The sequence below is a fragment of the Loxodonta africana genome, chromosome 15, assembly GCF_030014295.1.
Source record: "Loxodonta africana isolate mLoxAfr1 chromosome 15, mLoxAfr1.hap2, whole genome shotgun sequence".
NCBI classification, from domain to species: Eukaryota; Metazoa; Chordata; class Mammalia; order Proboscidea; family Elephantidae; genus Loxodonta; species Loxodonta africana.
Window position 1 is genome coordinate 83,673,813 of NC_087356.1, and position 9,034 is coordinate 83,682,846.

The 9,034-nt window shown below is 38.7% G+C and overlaps 1 long non-coding RNA gene across 1 annotated transcript; it reads left to right on the forward strand.

The window, feature by feature from the left end:
- Positions 1-2,178: 2,178 nt before the first annotated feature.
- Positions 2,179-8,245, forward strand: LOC135227842 (uncharacterized). The gene is made up of 2 exons (XR_010318030.1): positions 2,179-3,356; positions 5,120-8,245. It is a non-coding gene; the product is annotated as an uncharacterized LOC135227842 (long non-coding RNA).
- The last annotated feature ends 789 nt before the right edge of the window (positions 8,246-9,034 follow it).

Below are 9,034 nucleotides of genomic sequence, written 5' to 3' on the forward strand. Positions count from 1 at the left end.
CATCAGCTGGGAACTTGTTAGAAATGCCAATTTATCAGCAGGGGTTCGAACCAGAGTGAACCGGTTCAAAGCCCTGGATTTTTCATTTTGTATATGTGCATCAAAGAGTTAAACATTGTATTATTAAAAAAAAGAAAATAGAATGCTTTCCTAACTATAGAGTCTTTCTTTTTACGGCTTAAACCAAAACAACTAAACCCACTGCCGTCCAGTCGATTCCCACTCATAGCGGCTGTATATGACAGAGTAGAACTGCCCCACAGAGTTTCCAAGAAGCACCTGGCGGATTTGAACTGCGGATCTCTTGGTTAGCAGCCATAGCACTTAACCACTATATCACCAGGGTTTCCTTTACGGCTTAAAGAATAGAAGAATTTCAAAGGAAAAAATAATGACAGGTGCAATTATATAAAAATGTAAAGCTTTGGAATAATGAAATTCTGCAAAAACACAGACAAAAGAAGATGCAACAGAATAAGAAAAAAGTGCTATAACTATGGCTGCATATTTAAAGTTTAATATCTAAAATATATTTAGTTTATTCGAGCCAGGTTTCCACTGGAAACATAGTCCAGGATGCACACAGACGTTCATATACCGGGAAAGTCAACATTAAAGCAACATTAGAAAAACTAAACCTCAGAAGTAATTAAAGAAATTTAAATGAAAACAATTATACGGGACCATTTAACACATATCAGATAAACAAGTATAAGGATAAATGATAAGATTCAGCACTAGTGAGACTGTTGAGAAATGGTTGCTGCTGAAAGTGTAAATTTTTTTTTTTTTTTGGAGCAATAGCTATAGAAATGATTCTACCAGAAAATGTATCCCGTATAAGTAATTCGTAAGAAGAACAAAACTATAATTACAGAAATATTTGTAGCAGAATTATTTATAAAAGCTAAAAAAAAAAAAATTAAATTACCAGAATACTCAAAAGTGGGGAAATAGCAAAACAAATAATGCTATATTAACTTAATATTTCTTCATTAGAAATGAGAACACATGAAGACTGCACAGAGACAGGGAAGTATGTGCTGCACTGAAATATTAGGGAAAGAGCACTGGGTTTGGATCAAACAAACAAAAAAAAAACCCAAAAAACTAAACACTGCCATCAAGTAATTCCAACTCATAGCAACCCTATAGGACAAAGTAGAACTGCCCCACAGGGTTTCCAAGGCTATAAATCTCCAGGGAAGCAGATTGCCACATCTTTCACCTGAGGCTCAGCTGGTGGGTTTAAACGCTGACATTTTGGTTAGCACTACACCACCAGAGCTCCTTGGATTTGGAGTCAGGAGACCCGAAATTAAGTAACCTTTGGCCAAAGATTCAGCCTCTGTGAACTTTGTTATAGCATCCTCTCACCCAATAGTTTTCAAACATTTTGACCACAACCAAAAGTAAGAAAGTTTACATTTTGGTGCACTATAAACACACACACACACACACACACAGCCTTACCATTGGTAAAACATGCTGGTCTAATTCTCCATTTAATTCCTTTCTTCCCCATTAAAAAACGTTGGTCATGAAATCGATTTTAAAATCCACTAATATATCACAACCAGCACGTCATAAAACACTGTCCTAATTCACAGGACTGCTCAAAGGTTCCCGCGGCCCCTTATCCACCCCTCTCTCCAACATTTCCCCCACCACACACACAGACGATATTCACAAAGAAAGCTCTAATAAAGGTCTAATTAATAAATTGTTAATTCCGCCTAGAGGTAAAGGGAAAAGACAAAAAAAAAAAAAAAAAAGCTGTGCTCCACATAATTATAAATATGCTATTCTGTTTTATTTTCAGACTGAAATATATTTGGACTGGGTTACTACCCAATTGTTTCTACCCAGTGTCAATAGCTCTCTTGAATCTCCATTAGGCTATTTATTCCTTCCTTCTTCTCTTCCACAGCTTTAAAGCCCAGAAACCATGTAAGTTACTTACATGAATGAATGAACACACCCGTTTCTCCTGGTTTGGTTGTGGTAGGAGGGATCTAAAGGTGTCTTCTGCTTAGACAAGGAGCTGACTGCTCACCCTGGCTCTACTTGTGGCAAAGTCTATGATGGCTCAGCCCAACTCAGAAACCCTAGCGGGTAGTGCTGTACCTTTGCCTGCGTGTCTTCTATGGAGTAAGCTCTCCTGAACCGTGTTTCTCAAATATTAACATGCTTAAGAATTGCCTAGGTATTTGTTAAATTTGAAAATGCTCACGTCCCAACACCTGAGAGTCTGATTCAGTGATATGTAAAAAGTTGCATTTTTAGCACACTCCCCAAGTGATCTCCATATTTGGAGAAATGTGTCTCTGAGTCCTAGTGCCAAAGTGGAGGGCTGACTGGGATTGGGGTATTGGTTGTCCTGGCCACTGTTTTCCATCAATCATGTCCAACAAACTGCAGCTTTCTTACCTGTAAAGGGTTGGGATGTACTAGATCTGTAAGGTCTCTTCAGCTCTACCCTGTATACATCTATAAATAATATTAAATGAAAGAACAAAGATATATTCGTACATTATTTCCAACTCTAAAAAACACTATAAATATGGCTAAAGGCTGTTGTCGTTGTTGGGTGCTGTTGAGTCAATATTCGACTCATAGCAACCCCACTTGATAGATTAGAACTGCCCCACAGGGTTTCCTAAGCTGTAATCCTTCTGGGAGCAGATCCCCAGGTCTTTCTCCCGAGGAACCACCAGTGGGTTTGAACCACCAACCCCTCAGTTAACAACCAAGCACTCAACCGTGGTGCCACCACGTGATTTTCTTATACTCGGCTAAAGACTAGAAGAGATTAAAAAGATATATATGTAGCTGTACTATGGTGAAATTCTGGATGTACTTTAAAAATAAGCTATTGAAATGGTAAATAATTTTTTTTTTCCAAGACAGTGGTGGACAATGATGTCAGGGACATTGAGGAAGATGAGAATAAAGAACAGACCTTTGAATTTAAATGTGATGATTATGACGTCACTGGTGAAATTAGAGAGAGCAGCTTAGTATACCAATGGGCACGAAAATCATTCTGGGGCAAGAAAAAAGTGGGTGGATTGTAAACGGAAGTGAAAAGAAGAGTGAGCAGTAAGTAAAGGGAAAGGTAAAGTTAACATATCTTTTAAACTAGGAGAGACCTTTCATACAGAGACCGAAGTCACAAGCAGGAGACCCTGAAAGTCAAAGGACACTGTGAGGAAGCAGCTTCAGCAAGAAGTTACGTTTTCTCATGAAAGAGGAAGAAGAGACGATCTGCTACTCATTGTTTCTCCAAGGATGGGCCCTGATTGACTTTACGGCAATCAGAGTATCTCCACCTCAGTCTCCATCATCCTGACTAGGTATGGAAATATGTCCTAATTAGGGTCAATCAAAGGCAAAGTTGTATTTTCTGGGTGATTCTGGGGGCTTCATTCTAGATATTTTCTTTCTTTTGAATGTAAACAAGGAAGTGCTTAGCCGTCAAAGCTACTTGCAGCCATCTTGTGGCCATTAGGAGAAATACATATTGTGGAAGGCAGAGAGAAGGAATGAAAAGCAATTGTTTGATGTCATCACTGGATTGCTGGATTAAGCTTTGCCTGAAGCCTGGTGTCTCTAGGCTTTTCAGGCATGTGAACCAGTTTCCTTTGTTGTTTAAGCCAATTCAAGTTGCATTTTCAGTAATTTCAGATTTCTAATTAATAGGTGGTGTAGTGGTTTTTTTTTTTTTTTAGTAGTGGTTAAGAAGAGTTCAGCTTCCAACCAAAAGGTCAGCAGTTCAAATCTACCAGACACTCCTTGGAAACCCTGTGGGGCAGTTCTGCTCTGTCCTATAGGATTCCTATGAATTGGAATCAACTTGACTGAAACAAACTTGGTTTTTTTGGTTTATAACACCTAGCATATTCATTTAGGGAGCCTCTTCCATTGTTTCTCCTGATCTTGCTACACTTTTCCAAGGACAAGTGGATCTCCTGATTAGGAAGTCAGATCTTACTATATCAGCCACATTAGAGGGAAACATAACCAAGCTTAGGAAAAAAAATCTTTGACATCATCCCCCCAACAAAAACATATCCAAATGAAATAAGATTAAGGAAAGGGCCTGGTGTGTAAGCTCACAATGGAAAGCAAATACTCCTATTATATTACTTTTTAAACACCTCACTGAATGCTCTAACCTCTAGTGTCATGGTTCCATTGTATGTCTTTGCAGAGTGCATTTTTTTTTAACCTCATTATTGTTGCTGTGGCAGGGTGGGGCAGGGGGCTCCAACTACTCTCAGAAGGGAGAAAATGTGACCACTAGACCCAAATAGGACTATAGTTTCTTCAAGAGCAGGGACAGTTTACAAAAGCTACAGAGCTCTGCCACATAGTATATCAGACAAGAAGCTGCTCATTTTCTGAATCTTTGAAAAGGAAATCTTTTTTTTTCTTTTTTTTAATTGTACTTTAGATAAAGGTTTACAGAACGAACTAGTTTCTCATCAAACAGTTAGTACACATACTGTTGTATGACATTGGTTAACAACCCTACGACATGTCAACACTCTTCCTTCTCAACCCTGGTTTCCCTATTACCAGCTTTCCTCTTCCCTCCTGCCTTCCAGTCTCTGCCCCAGGGCTGGTACGCCCCTTTAGTCTTGTTTTGTTCCATGGGCCTGTTCAGTCTTTGGCTGAAGGGTGAACCTCAGGAGTGACCTCATTACTGAGCTGAAGGGATGTCCAGTCTCTGTCAAGCCAGCAAGTCTGGCTTTTCTGAAAAGGAAATCTTAAATGAGGAAATCCCTCTGCTAGGAATCTCCAAATTCTAAAACGAGTGAGGATGGCTCTTATACTTGCTTTGAAACAACAGTAGCCGCCACAAACTTGGCAGGTTTGGGAGAGAGGCGGTGGGAGTGGGTAAACATCCCAATGATCCTTTGCAAAGGAGGGAGGTCTGGGGCCTCGCCCCTTGTAATCAGTGATTTTTCTTACCCTGATGAACCCAGATGCTTCCAATAAAAAGAATGGCTGGTGTTCAAGCCATTTGTTCTGTCTAGAGGTAGAAGGAAAGAAAAAAAAAAAAGCTGTGTCCCACATCATTAATTTTAAATGTCCTATTTTGTTTTATTTTCAGAATGAAATGGTATGGAACAGTGTAATGAGCAATAGAAATATGGAACCAAGAAGCAATTATGTCTTCAAAGGAACAAAATGAGAGCAAATAAAAGGCCTTGCATAAGTTAGCACACAAACAGGCAGATCAGAACATCATTTACAGGGTCCAAATGCATGCCGTTTGGTTATGTCTGTAAATTATCTCCCACAAACATCATGTTATATCACTGGAGAATCATTTCTGGGTTATAATAAAAATTGGATTTCTCAAAGGCCCTAAAACATCTCAAATTCAATTTCACCAATACTGAGTACCTCTAATCTGTCAGCCATTGCTAGGCACTGGGGCTGCAAGATAAATAGGGCATAATATCTACCCTCAAAATGCTTATAGTCCAGTCAACAAATGGAGCTATACCAAGTAAATACAATGTAATATGTGCTGGGTAACACAGAAGAGGGCACATATAATTCTGTTTAAAAAGACAGGGAAAGCCTTTACAAAGAAGTAAGCAGGACTGAAGAAAAACTAGAACCAGGTAGATACTGGGGAGACTAGTTTCCCAGCCTTTCAGTGAGAAAAGTGCCCAAGAGTTCCCTGGGAGTGAATGGGAGTCAGAATTCAACCCCCTGCCTGAAGCCCGAGACTAAACCAAAGGTACCCACCTGTGAACTTGGGCTAAGATAGATCCAACTAAGTTTTTAGAAGTTTTCTACTCGAAGTGACAGGAAGCAGTGGTTCTTGTATAAAAACAGAAACTGGGCCTGTGCTGTCCATAGGTATAGCATCTAAAATGGTGCTCTTTAATGGTGTAAAATGCCCAAGCTGTGGATCAGAGCTGTCCATCTCAGAGGACCAGGCTGAGGAAGCAATGAAACCATTCAATAGCGAGGAACATGCATAGGAAAACATTCCGTAATGATCTGCTTTCATACAAAAATTACAAAGCACATAAATGTATATTAAATGACAGCCAGTTGGCAGACCCAAGAAATCGGGTAAATCACATCTAAGGACATAGAAATAATGGAGCAAATTACCACCATGTTTAGAACAAATTTGTTTAGAATCCTCAAAGAGATAAACCAAAAAATAGCATTCTTAAAATGAGAAGTTATTAAATTGGAAAAGGCAAAAACATTAACAAGAAATTATTGAAAATGAAAATTGAGTAAAACCTTCATAACCAAAACCAAACCCATTGCTGTCGAGTTGATTCCGACCCACAGTGACCCTATAGGACAGAGTAGAACTGCCCCATAGAGCTTCCAAGGAGCGCCTGGCGGATTTAAACTGCCGACCCTTTGGTTAGCAGCCGTAGCACTTAACCACTACACCACCAGGGTTTCCAAAACCTTCATAGATGTGATAAATAGTATTATAGATAAAAGAGAATCAGTATATTGGAACAGAGAACTAAATAAATGTGGTAGAGGCTGGCTAGATAATAGAGATCACCAATTCTGTGGTGATCTCTGTGGTTAGGATTGTGTGTCATCTTGGCTGGGCCATGATTTTCAGTGTTTATACGTAATCACTCCCATGATGGCATCTGCTGTGAGTAGGCAATCAGTTGAAGGGGAGTTTCCTTGGGGCTGTGGCTTGCATCTGAATAGAAGCAAATGTTCTAGGTTTTTCCTCTCTTTGGATCCTGCGGTTGCCTCTTGTTCATCTGACCTCTGGTTCTTGAGGCTTGAGCTATCAGCTTATCTGCCAATCTTGAGACACATCGATCTTCACAACCTGTGAGCGGGAACCCTGCCCTCTAACCTACTGATCTTGGATTTGCCAGCCCCTGCAGCTATGTGAATCAGGAGAAGCCTTGTGGTCTTGCCTGTCAACCTTGGGATTCATCAATCTTCACAGCCTGTGAGCAATAGCCCTGCTCTCCAACCTGCTGATCTTAGGTTCACCAGCCCCTGCAGCTACGTGAATTGAGAGAAGCCTCTATGCTGATCCATGGACTTGGGATGTTCCAGCCTCTACAGTTGTTTGAGCCATTTCCTTGATATAAATCTCTCTCTATATATATATTTATATGCTTTACTGGTTTTGCTTCTCTAGAACACCCAGCCTAAGACAAATTCTATTTCCTCGTCTTGGGCAAATAAGAAAACTATATTTTCTGGATGCCCTTGTAGTAAGATTGGGATTATATGATTGAAATGTGACTGAAAGTTCTGTATATCACGTTTAGGCCTAGCCACAAAACATATGCTTTTCTCCTTTTTTGGAGGTCATGAAGACCATGTGTAGGTGATGGAAACATCACAAGATCAAACAAAGGAGTTTGGACTCTGAGTCATAGCTTGGAGGAGACCTGTCTATAGAGCCACCCAACCTGCATGATAATGTAACATAAGCAAGAAATAAGCCTTTGTTGTACTTTCTCGGTTTATCTGTCGTACAGTATATTTAGCATAAAAAATCAAAAACCCACTGCCGTCGAGTCAATTCTGACTCATAGCAACCCTATAGGACAGAGTAAAACTGCCCCATAGAGTTTCCAAGGAGCACCTGGCAAATTCGAACTGTTGACCTTTTGGTTAGCAGCCGTAGCACTTAACCTCTATGACACCAGAGTTTCCATATTTAGCGTAGCCTATCCTAAATATATAGGAAATCACCCAGAATGCAAAGAAAGAAGATAAATATACAGAGAAATGAAAACAAAGTTATGCGGGATAGACTGAGAAGCTCCAACATATGACTGACAGATGTTCAAGATGGAGAGAATAGTTAAAATGGGTGACAGAAAATATTACAAGAGACAATAGACTGAAAATTTTGCAGAATTAAATAAAGACATAAATCCTCAGATTGAAAAAAATAAAGTCATTCAGTGTAGTAACTTCGTTGCAGCAGTAAATTTCACAATAATGGTTCAAAAAAAAAAAATCAGGCCAAAGTTTAGGAACATACTGTCACCTTTTTTATAGCTCTTCATTCATTCATTAATTCTTTCATTCACTCAGAAAAGAAAAATTTTTTATATGATTTATTTTATTTTATACAAGAAATATTTTTAAGATTATTCTGTGTCAAATTCCTTGTTAGAAACTGGGAGTTGAGGAGCCGGGAGTTTACGATCTAGTGGGAAATCAAAGAAGTAGCTGGCAGGTACTACAGGCTGTATAGGGTAAAGGAGGGGGGAATAAGGGCTTTTTCTGGGCAGAAGGAATAGGACATGGAATGTTGAAGAGGTGAGAGAGAGAAAGACACCTTTAAAGAAGATAAATAAAGATCAGTTTGACTGTAATTCATGTGCTATATTTAAGAAAGCATGAGGATTTCATGGCAAATTTCTTGTTTGGAATTCTGAAGGTGATTGATTTAAAGTTTTTCCAAATATTCCTTTATCTTTATTTCTTTAAATGCTCAAGATAAGAATTAAAATGTATATTTTATGGGTATATGTATGTATATTTTCCTCCTATTTAAGACAAAGATTTAGCACACTTTTCCCACATCCCGAAGGCTCTATTAATATAACCTGGGAGTTTAGATTCAGAGTGATATTACATTATTGCTTTTTATATTACATAAGAAACTTCCAAGAATAATTTGACATTTTTCAAGTTATCAATTATTTGTTTACCTTTATTTTAACTTCTTCTGTTCTTGCTATCAGTTCTTTTATGCATTTCTCTTTCCAAATACTTTTTCGTTTAATTTCTTGGTCATATGTAGGATGTCAAATGATTTTTGAAAAGAGAGTTCATGAATTCTTTTTTTTTTTTTTCCTCTGAGACATGTATCTGAGAATTGTCTTTTCACAGGAAAAAAGCTTGGCTGAATATAAAAATTTTCCTGTCACAACCAAGAACTGTGAAGAGTCCCAAGATTCATGTTTGTCTCTGGATAAACTTACCTGCTCCCATTCCTCAAACTGGGTATTGTGAACACTTTTTTCTCCAACTCTATATCCTAATG